The sequence below is a fragment of the Hylobates moloch genome, unplaced genomic scaffold, assembly GCF_009828535.3.
Source record: "Hylobates moloch isolate HMO894 unplaced genomic scaffold, HMol_V3 SCAFFOLD_9, whole genome shotgun sequence".
Taxonomy (NCBI): domain Eukaryota; kingdom Metazoa; phylum Chordata; class Mammalia; order Primates; family Hylobatidae; genus Hylobates; species Hylobates moloch.
The window spans coordinates 34,230,374-34,248,905 of NW_026652284.1; the positions used below are offsets into that span (position 1 = coordinate 34,230,374).

At 44.5% G+C, this 18,532-nt stretch overlaps 1 protein-coding gene across 4 annotated transcripts in view; it reads right to left on the bottom strand.

Moving 5' to 3' along the window:
* DNAJC5B (DnaJ heat shock protein family (Hsp40) member C5 beta) overlaps positions 1-18,532 on the bottom strand; it is an 84,474-nt gene that overhangs the window by 54,637 nt on the left and 11,305 nt on the right. For 3 of the 4 annotated variants that reach the window (XM_032759657.1, XM_058444573.1, XM_032759656.2), the window contains exon 2: positions 2,711-2,834. The gene's annotated coding sequence lies outside the window, so the exon portion shown is untranslated. The other variant, XM_058444574.1, reaches the window with a different exon arrangement.

Genomic DNA, 18,532 nt, shown 5'->3' on the forward strand with positions numbered 1-18,532 from the left:
TGAAAAACCACTCTCTCCTCTCCATTCCCAAACTCCTGGTTCTTATTTTCCTTGCTGACTGGGTGGTGACAGGATGGGGGCATGTTAGGTTTGGCGTTGGGCAGCACTTTTACTGGGTACACCAATGTCTTTGAGCAAAGCAGTCTAACGTTAGACTTAGAGGAAGACTCCGAGGTTTCTGGAGTTGAGGGTGCCTGAATCCTGTCCAGTGTCTTTTCCAGTGTGAGGAAAGCAGCCCTGGGGAGACTGCAAAGCCCTCTGGTGCCCTTTGAGGATGGTTTTCTCCAAGGCTTCCTCCTTCAGAATTATCCCAGGTGTGGAAAAAGAGAAATGGGCTCAGGTGGGGGCTGCTCCCAGCCGCTTCCAGAGAACAGTCCTGGAAACAGCCTGGAGCCTGCCTTTCCCTGTCCCAGGCCTTTGCTTCTCTACCCTCCCTTTTCTAGTATGGAAAAAAAAGGGCAGATTCCATTTCTCAAAGAGTTTCATACACAGAAACTCACACCCGGGAAGACACAGTAGCTAGCTAATTCTTTGGTTTATAATGTTTTTTCCAATCATCACTTCATTTAAAAATTGAATCACATTATAATCTATTCCCACTAAACAAAATTCCAGTAGCCAACTTGTTTTATAATATGCATTGATCAATGTTCAGAATGGGTAGTATAGAGTGTTTATTGTCTGTTTCATCTTCTTTTGCCCTATTCCCAAATATTGCCTTTCAGACAGACAACATCTTTTAATGAAGAAACTTTTTTAAAAAGTCCATTTGCATTATGTTAAAATGCAAGCAAAAGATATTTGGTCAATGTGGGAAGTAGTTGGCTGACTCTACACACTGAAACATAAGGGAACCGGCCGGGCGCGGTGGCTCACGCTTGTAATCCAAGCACTTTGGGAGGCCGAGGCGGGCGGATCACGAGGTCAGGAGATCGAGACCACGGTGAAACCCCGTCTCTACTAAAAATACAAAAAATTAGCCGGGCGTGGTGGTGGGCGCCTGTAGTCCCAGCTACTCGGAGAGGCTGAGGCAGGAGAATGGCGTGAACCCGGGAGGCGGAGCTTGCAGTGAGCCGAGATCGCACCACTGCACTCCAGCCTCGGTGACAGAGTGAGACTCCGTCTAAAAAAAAAAAAAAAAAAGAAACATAAGGGAACCAAAAAACCATAAAGCTGCTTTGTGCCTCAAGCAGCAACAACACACTACATTTTATGCCTCCTTGTTAAGCTAGAAACCAGATTCCTCATATATTATTGATTTCTATGATGTTTAGTTTCAGATTCAATAGAGTAACACATTGAAACCTTTAATGGCTGTAAAGATGTTATGTCCTCATAACATAATAACATAAAAACTCTTCCTTAAGTAACCTTAAATAGTGGGCCCATAACCTTTTTAAATTCCTTATATAAAATGCAACTTTTAAAATTCTTTTTTCTGTAACCTTTTGAATTATAATATTCCTATGCAAATTTCAAGTCTTTATGATTTATTCATAGTCCCTCATCTATCAGGCATCCAATGGGGAGAAAAATCTTGTCAAGAAGTCATTAAGTGATTTAATTTTGAACATCTAGTACATGATACTTAATCTTCTGAACTTAAAATTACTTTCCAGCTGCACGACAAAGCCATTAATATTACAAAAAGCATTGACCTCTATAGAGTGACTACCAAACCAGGTACTGCTCATGTGCCTCTTGATAATGGATATAACTGAAAGAAGTTACAACCCCCACCAATGACAATAGGCACTGACTCAAAATTAACAAAAATTTTGAAGATTCTAATTCCAGGGGTCCTAAGAGTGCGGTTCTAAATTTTTCATGTTGAAATGAAATCTTCATTTCGAAACAAAAGAACCTTCACCTATATCTATTATGTGAAGTTTGAAAAAATAGAAAAAGTCAAACTATGCCTTTCTTGGCAGGGTCCCTTCACAACTGAGAAAATGAATGTGGGCAGAGCAGATTAGATCATTAAACACAGCAAACACACTTTGCATGGCATTCACTGGGGGAAATCAACAAGCTTTGCCGATTTGTCATTACTTCTATGATTTGTTCATAGAAATTCGTTTAGTGGAGCAAAATTCCCATAAGCCCAAATAATGTATCTTAAAGCTAAATGCACTTCCAAAATGCAAATCCTATGTTTAAAAGTAATAATTCTCCCTAGCAGGATTACTTATTTGCTATTTGAAAACAATGGTCTCGGCTGGGCTCACAACTGTAATCCTAGCTCTTTGGGAGGCCAATGTGGGTGGATCACCTGAGGTCAGGAGTTCCAGACCAGCCTGGCCAACATGATGAAACCCTGTCTCTACTAAAAATACAAAAATTAGCCGTCGTAGCGGGTGCCTGTAATCCCAGCTACTCAGCAGGCTGAGGCAGGAGACTCACTCTAACCTGGGAGGCAGAGGTTGCAGTGATCCGAGATGGCGCCACTGTACTCCAGCCTAGGTGACAGAGTGAGACCCCATCTCACACACAAAAAAAGGGGGGTCTTTTCATTGCACTAATCCTTATATAAATGGCAACTGAAGATGGGGCAAGTCAGAATGTTACTAGTAAACCACAGTACCTGTTCCTGGAACCCGGAACCCCGATTCTGTGTCCGCAAACAGGAACAACTTGCTGTTTTCAACTGGTCTGGAAATAGATGTGCAAAGAAATAAAAGAAGGCAACAGCAAAAGCTGCTGTTCATACCTGTTCCACTGTTTCAAAGCAAACAGCTGCTCCTTTCCATCCTTCCCCCCCATGCAGGGTTAAGCGGGTCAATAGAGTCAGGTTACTGTTCATTTGTTACTTTGCCAGCCAATTGGTTATCCCTCTGGAAAACACAACAAAGAGAGAATGAAACATGCATGACCGTAAAGCTTGCAATTACAAGGCATCCACTGATACACTGATACCAAAATATATGCCGCAGCCCACTTTTGATCCTTTGTCGACTGGTGCTTGGTTCAACCAAACAGCACTGAGGAACTGCCTCCAGCGTCTCCACCAGGACTCTCCATTAAGGAAATAACCTCATCTCCTTACATGTGAAGTGGGTTCCTTCAAACTTCATTTTCTTTTTGGTCTAAGGCTAGTACTGATCAGTTGATTTAAAATTACTGGAAAGAACATGCAACATTAATAAGGCGGAAACTTTAACTGCTCACTATTTATTAACCCAATATTTTCAAATCTGCATATTTAACCCTCGTCTAGTTAAGAGGCATTGAGTCACGGTACTGACTGAGGTGGTTTTAAGAGTTAAGGCATCTCTTGCTAATGTCCATACTCTCACAGACATTAAAAAGTCTAGTGAGACAACAATTCCTATGATTTAGAGTAAGATCCTACAGACTAAAAAAGTTTTACGTGAGACAGGTTTTATTCCTGAATTTGGCACGGTGGGGTCCTGGAGGCTGAAGGAGTAGTTTAAATGTGCTGTTTACCAAGACAAGTAGCCCAGCTTCAGGCAATTTTGTGTGAATGATTCAGAGCACTCTCGCCTCTAGGGGCATTGGTTTTTTAGATACCTTCGGATTTCCAGCCAGAATTTATGAAGCTGCCCGTTATCACGGAAGAGGAAGAAGAAGAAAGAAGAAGAAGAAAGAAGAAAGAAGAAAAGAAGAAGAAAGAGGAGGAGGAGGAGGAAGAGGAGGAGGAGGAGAAGGAGGGGAAGAAGAAGAGCAAGAGGGGTGGGGGGAGGGGGAGGAGAGAAGGGAGGTGGAGGAGGAGGAGGAGGAAGAGGAAGAAGAAGAAGAGGAAGAAGAAGAAGAAGAAGAAGAAGAAGAAGAAGAAGAAGAAGAAGAAGGAGAAGAAGAAGAAGAAGAAGAAACACAAACAAATTTAGAATGAAATACCCAAGTTTCAGCATCACTTCAGCTTAAGGACAGTGTCCTTTGATGAAATAAAAATAGTTGCTGTGTAAATATGGTGAGCTTATGGGTAGCTTTTTAAAAATGTATGTTTTAGTTTATGTTTCAAATTTAGTCTAATAAGAAATACTTTTAGTAAAAGTCATTCTTTTTGCACAATTAATCACTCTCCTTAACCATTAATCTTTATTTTAAAGTATTACATAGAACATTAGTTTCAAAAAGTTAAGTAGTGCAGAACTCTTCAGCAAAGTGGAACTGTAGCTGAGTTTCAAAGAGAAAGTGCAGTATTCATTCAACAATTAGTCACCTATTGAATTCAAACACTGGACTAACTGCTAGAAAAATACTGATAAACAAAAGTCAACACAGAGCCTGGGAGTGTGAGTCAAAGAGTTACAGCCTTCCAAGACAGGCAGTGAGCAATCAAATGGTCACTCAAAAAAGTGGAAAAGTGAGACCTTGGAGAGATGCTACAAGAACATAAAATCAGTGAACAGAGGAAGATTAGAGAAAGCTTCCCTGAACAAAAACAACTGGGCAGAGATCTGAAAAGAACTAGACAAAGGAGTTGCTGGTAGTAGCAAATATATTCCAAGCAGGTGGAAGAGCGTGCTCAAAGGTCCTACGTGCTTAAGTCGGAGAAATTAAAGGGACATTCTGATGTGTGCTCTCATACATAGGACGTCATTACATGCCTATAAGCATATGGCTTCTGATATCAAAAGATACAGCCAGAGATCAATGGGATCATATTCCACGTAACCAGGTGAGGCTTTCTAGAAATGGTGAGTTTCAAACGATGTTTGTAAAAGGAAATAACTCATGGTAAGCACGTTAAACAATTCCTTGATTCAGAATGCACCAAATGTATTGTAAAAGCATTGCAAAGTGGATCATTTACGTTTTTGAAAAAAAGAACTTAGTAGATCTTCCAAGACTGAACCAAAAAGTCCTGTCTCTGAGGTAGGAAACTGAAGATAGAACCATGATGGGGAGGAGGGTTTTACTTGCTAATTTTCCTTGTTTTCTCTATTTGTGGGGTCTTCACCATTCCCTTAGGGGCTCCTAGGGACCTCTTACACACCTCTTTCAATTGCCACATATGGTTAGGGTTATTTTAAGAAATGACTGGTGCACCACCACAGAATCTGCAGCAGGTACCAGATGAATTATTTGAATATTCAACCCAAGCTATCTAACACATAAGCATTAGGGTTACATAGTCTTTCTTTTAAATTTCATATCTCAGAAGGCTCAAACACCACTTGTTTTGAACATGTGATGTACAAGGACATGATGAACAAAGGCATTATTATTACTAATATTATTATTTTTACTACCTCTCTACATCATTTATGTTATTATTATTACAACATGTGAAACTCAAGCCATCACTTTGTAAATTTCAAAGAGATAAATCATCTGATCAAGATTCATTGTGTTAACTTACTTGGGAAAGGGAAAAAAACAGGTGGTTGCTTTGATTGTATAAAATGAAAAAGCTGTCACTACCACTCCAGTATCTACGATGTAGCTACTGAACAATTCTGGCAATTCTTCTATAAAATCAAGTGCTTATATGTTTCTTCAGAAGAACAAACTGGTTAATTCCTATTATGTTTTATCGTTTTACAAAGTTAAAAAAAAGTCCCTTTTAAAGAGAAGTTACAAAGGGGAGAGAATTTTAATGTGTGCTGAAATCTATAAACACGTATAAAACATAGAATTATAGAAGGCTAAGCAGAGAGAACTAGATTATAACTCTCTCTAGAAACACTTGGAAAGATTTTAAGAATTCTGACACCTGGGGCCCACCCAGGCTATCCCAAAGCAAAAATCTGGCTCAGTGAGGCTGGGCTTGTGCACTTTTTAAGGCTCATGGGGCGGTTCTAAAGAGCTGCCTGGGTTGAGAGCTGCTGTTTACCATGTCAGAGAGATCTGACTGCCGACAGCTCTCCAGTCAAGTAATGTGGAAAACACCTGCCGACCAGCAGCTCTCTAGAGGAATTTCCCACTGCCGGGGTTTCCCAAGAAAACATTTACTGAAGATAATGGCATCCTTGTGAAAAAACACAAAATAAAATTCAGTTTAACTCAAGAAGGAGTATCCAAAAAGATTCTTATTTCTTAAACATTGGGCAAGTCACTTTTTTTTTTTTTTTTTTAATGGAGTCTCGCTCTGTTGCCAAGCTGGAGTGCAGTGGCACAATCTTGGCTCACTGCAACCTCCGCCTCCTGGGTTCCCCTGCCTCAGCGATTCCCCTGCCTCAGCCTCCCAAGTAGCTGGGACTACAGGCAAATGCCACCACTTCCGGCTAATTTGTATTTTTTTGTATTTTAATAGAGACGGGGTTTCACCATGTTGGCCACGATGATCTTGATCTCCTGACCTCATGATACGCCTGCCTCGGCCTCCCAAAGTGCTGAGATTACAGGTGTGAGCCACTGTGTGTGGCCGCAAGTCACTTTCTTGAAGCCTACGTCTCCCCTAAAAATCATCATAAAATATAAACCCATTTTACTTTTTATCTCTCAGAACTTTTATCAAGTGTCTACTACGATGTGCCAAGAATTATACTAAGAACTTTTATATACATAGATTATTTTCTAGGGTTGAAGTTTGGAAAATTTTTAAGAAGGTACTCTCTCCCTGGCCCCCAAAATGGGAACAAAGTACATTGGAAGAGCTTTAAGAATTTGAATCTGTAATCCTGATAGATTTCATTCCAAATTTAAAATGCATCAGTGGATGGAATATGTTATACAACAAATGGAAATTGTTCCCCCTTTATCACAGTGCAAGGCACTATACTGGGTATTTTGGGAGACTAAGAGGCAGTGATGATGATGATGATGTTAGTGATAGCACCTAACACTAACTAGATTATCTCATTGAAGCCCTAAAAACTATAAGGTGGGCTGGGCGCAGTGGCTCATGCCTGTAATCCCAGCACTTTGGGAGGCCGAAGCTGGTGGATCACCTGAGGTCGGGAGTTCGAGACCAGCCTGGCCAACATGATGAAACCCCCGTCTCTACTAAAAATACAAAAAATTAGCCAGGCATGGTGATGGGCACCTATAATCCCACCTACTCAGGAGGCTGAGGCAGGAGAATCGCTTGAACCCAGGAGGCAGAGGTTGCAGTGAGGCAAGGTCGCACCATTGCACTCCAGCCTGGGCAACAAGAGCAAAACTCTATCTCAAAAAAAAAAAAAAAAAAATAGTATGAAGTCGGTGTTTTTATGCACTCATTTTCTAGAGGAGGAATTTAAGATTGAGGAGGTTGAGTGAATTGCCCAAGGTAACCAGCCAGTGAACAGCGGACTCTGTCTTTGAAATCAGGCTGGTTGATTCCATAGCTCAAGCTGTCACCCATTACGGAGCTTTGCTTCAGGTGCTTGTAATTCCAGGGGACTGCTGCCTGCTATATTCCCTTGCTTATCAGTCTATGACTGCGCCAAATGGTGCATGTGTTAAAGCTCAAGAAAAACATTGTGGTAATGGACTTAAGGAACTACCAATAAGTGTGTTCACTAATAAAGTCTAACTCACAGTTCTAGCGTCAAGGTTAAGAACTTGCTTCCTTTGGTTAAGTAAACTTTTGGTTAAGTAAAGCTCAGAATCTGAGAACTGTGCTACAAAAAAATATTGACTGAGTCTTGGCCCCTGCTAGGCAACATAATATGTATTTCACATGTGTGAAATTTAAACACCTTGTTGCTTACTTACAGTAAGCAATTGCTGTAATAAACCAAGGAGGCTTCAGGTCAAACAGATGTATTTGTTTGACAAAACGTAAACAGAACCTTGATCCCTGATTTTGCCAGTAGTTATTCCCTGTTCCCATTAGCCCAAGATGTCTTTAACATTAGCTTAAAAAAAGGTAGAAAACAAAAACAAGGATGGTATTCCCTGCTCGGGACAAAAGTAGTCATTTTTAGTGAATGTTTTTGGATACTTATTCTTGAGTTAAACTGAATTTTATTTTGTGTTTTTTCATAAAAAGTTCTAATATGGAAGTTGCTCTGCAAATTGTTATCTGAATGTGGCTAAGCAGCCTACAAAGCCATGAGTACCCAGAACCCAAAATACTTTCCAATCCTATTTGTGTGGTGATGGTAACAGCATAGGCCTGAAGATATATCTTTATCTTAACTCTAAATAAGCCTCCTTCAAATGGAGCCTCACTCAGCCCAAGTAACAGACACATATTTGAAAGAGAAGGAAATGCTAAAGATTCCCTCCTGAGATTAATGACACCACTTATGTCACACTGGATCAATTCCTAAGTGCTTTCACAGGTCATATCATATCCATTATTTGATACTATTAATAGGTGCCCATTTTAAGAAAGGTAACCTCTTAGGTGTGATCATGTGACTTCTGCCAAGCCTGAACATCACTCATGAGGGTCACAAATCTGGAACTGGAATCCAAATGATCTGCTACCAATTATGTCCTTCTTGATCCCAGTTAAATAAAAAGACTGAATGGAGCAAGTGAATTGTAAACGACAAAGGGAACCCCCTCATGGCCAGGTAGACCCCACAGTGGTCACTGGTCTTGGAAGCAGGGCAGTCCCTTTGCCTGCCTCCTGGGCTTACTGCACCAAGCAGATCATTGCCTTGCATGAGTTCCCATTATCCACAGTGGATCTTCTCGGCGGAACGTTTCAACTTGCTCGTGGAGGTCGCAGCCATGCCCTCATACTCTCTTTCATAGATATACATTCTCCCCTCATTTCGTTGAAGTTTTCTCTTTCATACAAACAGCCAGGGCTCACTAATTTGCCATCAACTCGTTAGTAGAGCTTCTGGTCTGCAAAGCCGTCTGCTTTCCTGCAGAGCGAGTGCTCCTTTGCTATTTACAACATGCTGTTGCTAAGAACAGTCTTGGCCGGGCGCGGTGGCTCACGCTTGTAATCCCAGCACTTTGGGAGGCCGAGGCGGGCGGATCACGAGGTCAGACGATCGAGACCACGGTGAAACCCCGTCTCTAATAAAAATACAAAAAAAAAAAAAAAAGAACAGTCTTGCTCTCTGCTGAGTGTCATCGGAAGGTGCCCAAAACTGTATGGCTGACACTGAGTGGACTGTCCCAGAGGTTAGAATGGAAAAGCCCCTGTCTGAATGAGTTGTGCCATCTGGTACAGATTCTTCCACAAGCATACAAACACTCTCTTGGGGCCCAGACACTCACGATTAGACAGGCGATGGTGCTGGTAGTATCGCCCTCTGCTGCCCACCTCTGGCAAGGCACCTCTCCCACATGGTCTCTCCTCCCAGGCCTCAGGTCTCCCTGGAGGTCAGCCCAGCCACCCCTTCACAGAGCTCCCAGCACCCACGAAGCCTCCCATGCCCTCAGTAGCTCTGCTCCTGCTCCTTCCAGAGCCTTTTAGGAGCCTACAGAAAATTTTCTGTATTTCTCCAGAACCATGAATGCTCTGCTGTCAGTGGGAAGCTACCCGAGGGCATCAGTGAGAAACTGTTCAAGACCCCAGACACACACACCAGTCAACTGGTCCCTGTTGCTGAAGCCCCACTGCTGTTGAGGCAACAACTGTGCAACCTCAGCAATCCCTCAACCTTCCCTGGGGAATCCTCCATTCTCCCAGGGCCAGGCCTCACCTCCAGATGCTAAGTGGAACAACTCACAGAGCCAGTTTAAAAGGATGAGCCCAGGAAGTAATGAGCTGGGTCCCTGCACGAGGTAGCTCTGGCCTGGGACACAGTTCCAGCCCTGCCGCAGAACCGACCAGAGCTGGACAATCTGAGGACTGGGTGGCAGGGCAGGCAAGGAGTGCTGCCCCACAGGGCCCCTGCTCCAGGCCCTGGGCGTGAACATCCAGCAAGTGGCCCCAAAAGCCTCCTCTGCAACTTTCTTAGAAGCCTGAGCAAAATATTCAAATGAATACATATTCAATTCAGCACTTCTTAGTTCTTAAACTTAAAAAGAAAAAAAAAAGTTGGGTACCAGGATTTCAGTCCTAAAGCAAGGCCCACCCACCATTCAGTGTGACTGTAGTGCCCTCTGGTGTTCATAAAGAAAGAAACTGTAAACAGGAGTTACAACTTCAAAATATTTCTCACCCCAAATCACCCTTGATTTTCCGTGTGCCTGATGCCTGTCCCCCAGCCACCTAAGACGACGAGAGCTGCCGAGAAAAACACTTCTGGAAATATCCGGGTGGGGCAGGTCACGTCTGGAGAGGATGCCGCCCTCGGTGCATTCTTCTGAAACTAGAGTTTTGCAATAGCATCCTAGAGCTTGTCTGTTGGGGGATTTATAACCTACAAAATCTGGTTTTTTTGTAAGGCTTATGTCTGAAGGGAGAAACATGGGAGCAACTGTGGAAATTCTGAGATCTCCACTCCATTCACTCTTCAGCTAGGTCAAGACAAAAGACCCCTGAGAGATCCAGGTAGCAAATGACAACAAAAACCCAGGAAGCAGCCAGAGACAATCGGCCAGTTCACCAGCAGTGAATAAATGCTGCCGGGGGCTGCTGGGGGAATGCCAAGGCTAAGAGATGTCCTCCACCTCTCAGAGCACGTCAAAGAGTTCCCAAAGTGTCAGGTCGCACCCAGGTTTTCCTTGGCCGGCTCACTGGGGTGTTTAATTTAAACATAGAATGCGCTTTCCAATTTGAAAAGGTTCTCCCTGCATCACACTGAACAACTCTGACCCACAGGGACATCTGCATTTACAACCCCTGATGGTCATTTAGAAGGGAAAGCATGAAGCATGACCCACAATACTTGGCACCTAATGGGAAGGACCAGATCATGGTAAAGAAAACATGTGCTGGAGGTGCCGGGAAGAGGGAAGGTCCCCTAGGAGCAGAGACAGGGAAAGGTAAAAGTCGACCTTCCCTTTGCTGTTCACGTGGAAGAACTTCCATGCCCTCCTGCCCAAACGTGAGGCCGTGACGGGGTTGTCAGATTCCCTGGGCTGCCGTAACAAGGTACCACAAACCGCGTGGCTTAAAGCAACAGGAATGTCTTCTCTTACAGGTCTGGAGGCCAGAAGTCAGAAGTCAAGGTGTCTGCAGGGTTGGTTGTTTCTGGAGCTCCGACGGGAGTTGGTTTCATGTCTTTCTCTTGAACTCTTGTGCCGCCAGCAGTCGTCGGTGTGTGTCACCGTGGTGTGCCTCCAATGTCACATGCTGTTCTGCCCTGGGTCTGCGTCTTCACACAGTTTTCCCCACTCTGTATGTATCTCTCTGTATCTCTTCTCCTTTTCTAAGGAGGACTCCAGTGACATCGGATTAAGGGCCCACCCTACTCCAGTAAGGCCTCATCTTAATTTAGATCTTAATTACATCTCCAAAGACCCTGCTTTGAAATAAGGCCACATCCACAGGCACCAGAGATTAGGACATGTCTCTTTTAGAGGAACAACACATTCAGTCCGCAACAGGATTGTCAAATTGGGCAGATTTGGAGATTTTATTTAGGCCTAGGCAGTGGTGCTGGGAAATATTTAATAACTAGATTTCCAGGAATGGTAGGGGGCATTAGTGGAGGGAAGCCCTGGTTTGTAATATTTGCTGATTTCCCTTCCAGGTCTATTTCAAGCTATCAACACAACACCTGGCTTGCAAAACTCCTGAAAATTCAGCAATGTGTGGCTTTCTTTCATTGATACTAACCATGCCCTTGGGCCTAGTTCATGAAAGATGTCGGTAGCTAAAAGGAGTTATTTATTACAGTTTTTATGCATATTTTGTATTATTGAGGACAAGATGCCCCAACAACTTTTGGTTATCTATATGTAAAATGACCAATTTGTATGTAATTCATATCCAATTTCAAATCTGAGCACGCGTCCGGGCAGATCTGTTTTCTGGGCCTCCATTACCCTAAAGCAGCATCAGCCTTCTCCTCCCAGCCCTTCCAGACACCTGCCCCCACCTCTGATGTCCTCACCATTCACAGATTTCCCATCTCCCCAGGTGTGACAACTCCACCATATTCTTTGAGATGACCCTGGCACTCAGCTTCTACTCTCTCCATCCCAACCTTGTGATCGGCCTGGGGCCCTTCGGCACCCCTGTGGCCCTCCCAGCCAGCACCCCCTTCCTTGTCAGATCTTGGATGCCCTCTACCTCTCAAATCTGAAACTTCAGCCTCACCTCTCTGCCCACCACTGCCACCTTGCCAACAACTCCCTTATGCACGTGATGCTTACATCTTGCTGATACCTCTGAGCTCCCCAAGCCTATCTGCTGGGTCCCTTTTTTCAGCCCTTTCCCTGTTCAGTGAAAGCTCTGGGATCATCATTGTAACTGCGGCCTCGTCAATGCTCCTAACTCTATCCACCATCCCAGCCAACATTGGACTGCACGTCCATCTGCTGGTGGGGTGAATGCTGGCACTGCAGACCCAGGGTCTCCAGTGCTAGGGAGCTGCAACCCTACCCAGCACCCTCTGTGTGTTCCAGTAAGACATTTTACCATTCTCCACCACTCCTCAGCATTCCCATCTCACTTCCAGCAAAAGACATGCCCGCCTGCATCACACACACACACACACACACACACACACACACACACACACAAGATAGAATACTCCCTTGTTAACAAAGTGTGTTCACATAGGGTCATTTGACCCACACACCTAGGACAGGTAGGCAGGGCAAGTGTTATTGTTCCCACTTTATAAATCAAGAAACTGAGGCTCAGAGGGGTTTCATGTACACATCAGACAGTTATTAACGGAGCGAGGGTAGGAACATGGGTCTCCCAATTCTGAGCATCCCAGGTCAAGCGGTGTAGTGATTTTTACCAGTGAGACCTTGGTATGCAGAACGAGCTCCCACATCTCTGGACAGCATCCAAATTCTCTATCCACCTCTAGGGTGTGCTGCCTTCTCAACTATGATTCAATTGCTCTCAAGGCACCTAAAGTTGATTTACCCTTTATGCTACCAAAAAAAAAAAAAGCAGAATGATCTTGAAAGCAAGAAGCAGTTTTATTTCCCTTTCCTCTGAGAGTTGTTACCACTGATTGTGCTTCCTTGTGGAAGTGTTCGGCTGGTAGAGTATTCTCAGAGTCCTAGGCTGAAACAAGGCAGTTCACCCTCTGCTCCTGTGGTCTGGTTCACAGCTCGGGAGCAGACCAAGGGTCTGATCTGGAAACATCATCCCATGGAAGCCAAATGCGTGTCTGGAGACCCACCAAGGTGTCACGGAGAAGAATCCGCTGGGTGGATCCGATGCTGTGGGCTTACATGGATGAGAAGATTCTCTGTAAACACATAATACGAGCCAAAGCCACTTCCTCTGGGAATGGGAGTCCTAAGTGAGTCATATTCTAGTCAGTTAGGAATGTCAGCTCTTTCCCGGGCCTTCCAGGAAAGCATGCACACCACAGGGAATCTGCTTCTGCCAATGTAAAAAGTATTTCCCTATCCCAGTTCCTCTTCCAGTACCTTTGTTTGTGTTGCACCCACATGGTTGTACATGGAGGCAAATATGCAAAACAGGTGCAGACCTCCCACGTGGCAGCAGGCCAGCCTGCGTGCCTTCCTGCAAGGCCACCTCCAGATGTCTTGCTCTTTGACCTGCCCATCCCACCCCATAAGAACCAATGTCTGTGGGATACACCAGAAGCACTGGACTGGGACACGGATGGCTTGGCTTCTAACTGTGTGAACTTGGGGAAGGCCCATGCTCTCCTGAGTCTCCAATTCCTCCTCTTCAAAATGAGAGTTTTGCTATGGGCGAAGCTAACTGGGCATTGCCCTGAGGACTGCTTATGTTGTCACGATGAAGGGGACTCTGTAGAGCAAACAGAGAGTGCTGCAGGGAGTCGAGGACAAAGGAGCTCCTTTTATACAAGATTTATTTAGGGGCTCATAGTTATGCTTAGAACTAGACAATGTTTTTGCCAAGCTCTAGTGGAAATGGAAAATGAGGAACAACAATGTATGAAGCGATGAGGAGCAAATAAATAGAAGGGAAAGCCCAGGCCTGTTCGTGGGTGAATCAGCAGGCAGCACACACCGGCGGAATCATTGATTCATGCACATTTTAAGCAGTTTTGATGGGCAGATTTTGAGGAGAGATGGAACAGGATTGGACTGGCCCATGGGGCCATTTAAGGCAACCTAGGGCACTCTTGGTGGCTCTGAGGACGGCAGTTTAAAAGGATGCCTCCTAGTCCTTTCCCATGGCTGCCTCATGGGGACACTGTCACTGTCTCCCTCCCAAGCAGAGTGGGGTGGTGAGAAGAACACAGAAATGTTGTGAACATTAAATAATAATAGCCACACAAAGCACGAGCACGTAGCTTTCAACAAATACTAGCAACTATTCGTGCTCTGTGGGTCATCTCAAAGGCAAAGGAAAGGGGAGCCTTCTCCAGGCTCCCAGCTGCACTCAGGTCCCACATGTTCAGGCGTGCCTGCCCCGCTGCTGCCCTGAGTGTTGGCCAGCGGCCAATGCCTTCAGTTCTCCTCCAGCCTAAGGAGGAAGCCCCAGGGCCTGTGGGGAGTACAGCACCAGTGCAGGGAGGCAGTGGCCATACTGGTTCAGAGTACCCAGCTGAGTCTTTTAGACTTGTGTTGAAATCCTGGCCCTGCCATTTACTAGCTGTGCTGCCTTAGAAAAGTTACTTCAATTCTCTGAGGCTCAGTTCTTCATCTCTAAAATGTGCAAACATTTATTAAATAAACAGCTGTGGAGTAAATGGGAATAAGACTACTTTCCATATGGGAGGCCTTTGTGGCAATTAAATGAGGTAATTACTAGGCCAACTGATGACATAGTAGGTACAATGATTAATTTTATGTGTGAACTTGACTAGGCTGCAGAGTGCCCAGATATTTGGTCAAACATGATTCTGGGTGTGTCTGCATGGGTGTTTTGGGTGAGATGAACATTTGAATCACTTGAATTAGTTGACTGAGTAAAGCAGGTTGCTGCCCCCCACCCCACCCCCACTGTGAGTGGCCCTCATCGAATCAGTTGAAGGCCCGAATGGAACAAGAAGACTGACCCTCCTGCCTCGCTGCTTTGAGCTGGGACATTGGGTTTTTTTCTGCCTCCAGACTCAGACTGAAATATTGGCTCTTCCTGGGTCTCAGGCACGCTGAGTGCAGATCCTGGGACTTGTCAGCCTCCATAACCACATGGGCCAACTCCTTATTTTATATACGTGTATATACAAAATACATACATTACACACATATATCCATCTCTCCTACCGGTGCTGTTTCTCTGAAGAACACTGACTAACACTGTAGGTGCTTAAAAAAAAATAGGTTGCTTTTAATGATTGCTATTTCTGTTATCTCAAAACTAAGCAAGAAATGATGTCTAAATGTAAAGCTGATTGAAATTATGTTTTTTAAGAGGTAGGAGGAAATGCCAATAATGACCTAAATAGCACTTATTATTTGTATGCTATTCAAATGGTATATTTCATCTTCTAAAATGAGCATTTATAATAACATATGTGTGTATCAATTGTGGCAATAGCATTACCTTAAACTCTGGGAAAGACATTTTTAAATTTATATTGATAACTACCTTCTATTTGTACAGTTCTTTAAAATTAAAGAATTATATTAATTGTACTATGATTTTACCATTCCCTAGTTATGATGAAATCACTGATATGCAAACCTGACTGTCTGCTAAAGAGGGTGAAGAAAGTGCTCAATGATTGCTTCTGCAACTTATAGAGGTGGTGAGGGGCTCTCATGAGCATGGGCCCAGGAGAAAGCCATCACTACAAGATTCCAGACACAAGGGAGGACTGTGAGCAGCCTCAAGATGTGAATAAGGAAAGACTCATGCCTGTAATTTCAGCACTTTGGGAGGACGAGGCAGGCAGATCACTTGAGGTCAGGAGTTCAAGACCAGCCTGGCCAACATGGTGAAACCCTATCTCTATGAAAAATACAAAAATTAGCAGGACATGGTGGTGGGCACCTGTAATCCCAGCTACTTGGGAGGCTGAGGCACAAGAAACACTTGAACCTGGGAGGCAGAGTTTGCAGTGAGCTGAGATTTTGCCACTGCAATCCAGCCGGGGCAACAAAGCAAGACTCTGTCTCAAAAAAAAAGAAAAGAAAAAAAAAGAACATGCCACAAAAGCACAGACTACAGGTGGAGGAGGAAGAGAAGGAGACCTCCCCACTCTAGCAGGTGGGCTTACCAGCAGAGGAAGGGGGCAGTGGGGGCAGGGGAAGGACACAGCAAGTCCATCGTGACCCATGATTCTGGAGATGAACTACTTTCTGACAACATGAGTATGCGTTGAAATGATTCATAAGAAAAGATGCAGTCAGAAGAAATGGTATGTTTAGTTCCTTTAAGGTTCTAGGTAGGAAAAAAGGACATAGGTCTCCAGGGGATTTTAATCTTTTGTTGTACAGGCCATGACTTTGAAGAGAAAAGAAGATGTAGGAAGTGGACATTGGCCCAGGAAGGTGTCAAAGGACACAGCTGATTTTCTGGTCATGACTCTGAGCTACCAGACATTAAATAGCCATCAAGGAGCACCATGAAGGCTACGAAGGCTATCAAATAACCCGGCTGGCAGAAGACTTGCCTCCTGATGAAGACTTTCAACCGAAATCTGAGTTGGAGAGGAAGACAGGCTCCATTACATTTACACTATGAAGGGCAATAAAAGATAAAATGCCCAACATTTTTTAGAAAACATAACAGGAAGACTACCAGGAACAGTATTTATAGGCACAGTTGTTTATTCACCAAGGTTTATTGAATAATTAGTTGCCCTGGAGACTGTAACAAATGAATGGGATCCAGGCCCCATATCAACTGCAAGTGTCTTCTCCAAAGCAAATGTCTCAGGGGCTCTCGACCACCCTCACCCTCACTGTCAAAAGTTTCATCTCTGAGAAGGGAGAGAGATCCAGTCTCTTTAGAGGGCATCAGCAGGAAGTGATGCTGTGCCATGGATGGTTTCATTTCTGGGCCATGCCAGAAACCCAGGTGTCTCCTTTCACTCACCCTCTCCATTTAAACCAGGCCGATCAATTAACCAGGCCTAATCACGTCTCCTTTCTAAAGCTCTCTGAAGTCCACTCTCTTCCTCTGTTTCTTGAATAGAGGGAGTGAACTTGGTCACTACCCTTGACCAAGCTTATTATTTCCTGCCAGCCTCCTAACTGACAGTCCTTTCTCCAGTCTTCCTCTGGTCCCCATATACTACATTCCTTTGAAATGCAAATGTTATCCCATCGCTGCCCTGCTGATAACTCTTCAAACTTGCCCATTGATCTTTAGCTAAAAGTCCAGCTTCTTAGCAGGGCCAGCCCCATGGACTTGCCCCTGCCTCTTCCTCCAGTGCCACTTCTTCCCAATGCCGTCCTGTCCACTCAAACCCAGTTTCTACTAACTACTATACACTGTTTAGCTCCATGAACACACCATTCTCTCTGTCCTCTGAGTCTTTACACATGCTGTTCCCTGTCTCAAAACATTCTTCTACTCCCTTTGCCCTGGTCTTCCAGTCCCACCTGGCTCACTCCTTCAGCGCAAAAGTTCAAATTTTTTAAATGTCAGGAGAATGTCACAAATGATGGAGGTAGGAAGCAGAGAGAGGAAAGGAGTGGCCCATGTGAAGCAGGAATCCTGGAGGAGGCCGCATTGGGAGTTCAACTATCAGAAAAGCTGAAGAAATTGCATGAGCGAGACCATGGAGGCAAGAAAAGTACTGGGCAAGCTGGAAAATTGAAGGCAGACAGATCTGCCTCGTGCAAAAGAGGTGGGGAAGAATGGGTAAATGGGTGGCCAAGGGGAGAGGCTTGGTCCAGTGAAGCTAGAGAAGGTGAGAGGCCTTGAAAACCAAGCAAAGGAGTTTAGTCCTCGTTTTATAAACAACGGGAAAAACTTGAAACTGGAGAGTGCCAGTTTCTATTTTAGAAAGGTGTGGCCAACGAGTGCACAGGAATGGGGTTGGAGAGATGAGTGACCTTAGAGGAAGATGAGGAGATGAGGGCCCAGACCAGGGTGGCAGCAGGAAGAACTGGCTGAGACGATGGGTTCAGAAAAGATGTGGAGATCCAACCCCCTAGGCTCAATGTTCAATGACCGAATGCAGCAGTAGAGAGTGACTCGGGAATCAGAGGAGACTTGAGATCCTCGCCAGAGAAACTGGGAATATGGTGAGGCCTGTTGGCTGAGCTGGGAATCACAAAGGGGGAGCAGGTTTGGGGAAGATAATGAATTAGTTTTGGAACATGTTGACTTCAGGGTGTAGGCTCTAGAAGCCCTTGTGCCTAATTAAAATCAGACAGAGCCCTGGTTTCAGCATGCAGGGCCGTTCGCAGAAACCACCTGTTAGAGTTCATTTTATACTTCCTGGTGTCCTTGTGTTTCCATGACTCCTCTTTTTCATATCCCAAAGAAGCAATGTGAATTGTTTGCTTTGCACGCCAAGAACAAGTTGTCAAAGCGCAGGTAGAGTGGACATGAGCGCTGGTGAGTGGGAGAAGAGCGGTTGTGCCGGGGCCAAAATTTTCACTAAGAAATTGTTTTTCTCCCTAAGTTTGTGTCAATCAGTCATAGTCTGTTTCTCTTCCTTTCAAGATTCCTCCCAAGTCCCAGTGCTGACCTGCCCTCATGAGCAACCTGAACACTCCAGACAACACTGCTTCTTCACTCTGAGCCCCTGGGGCA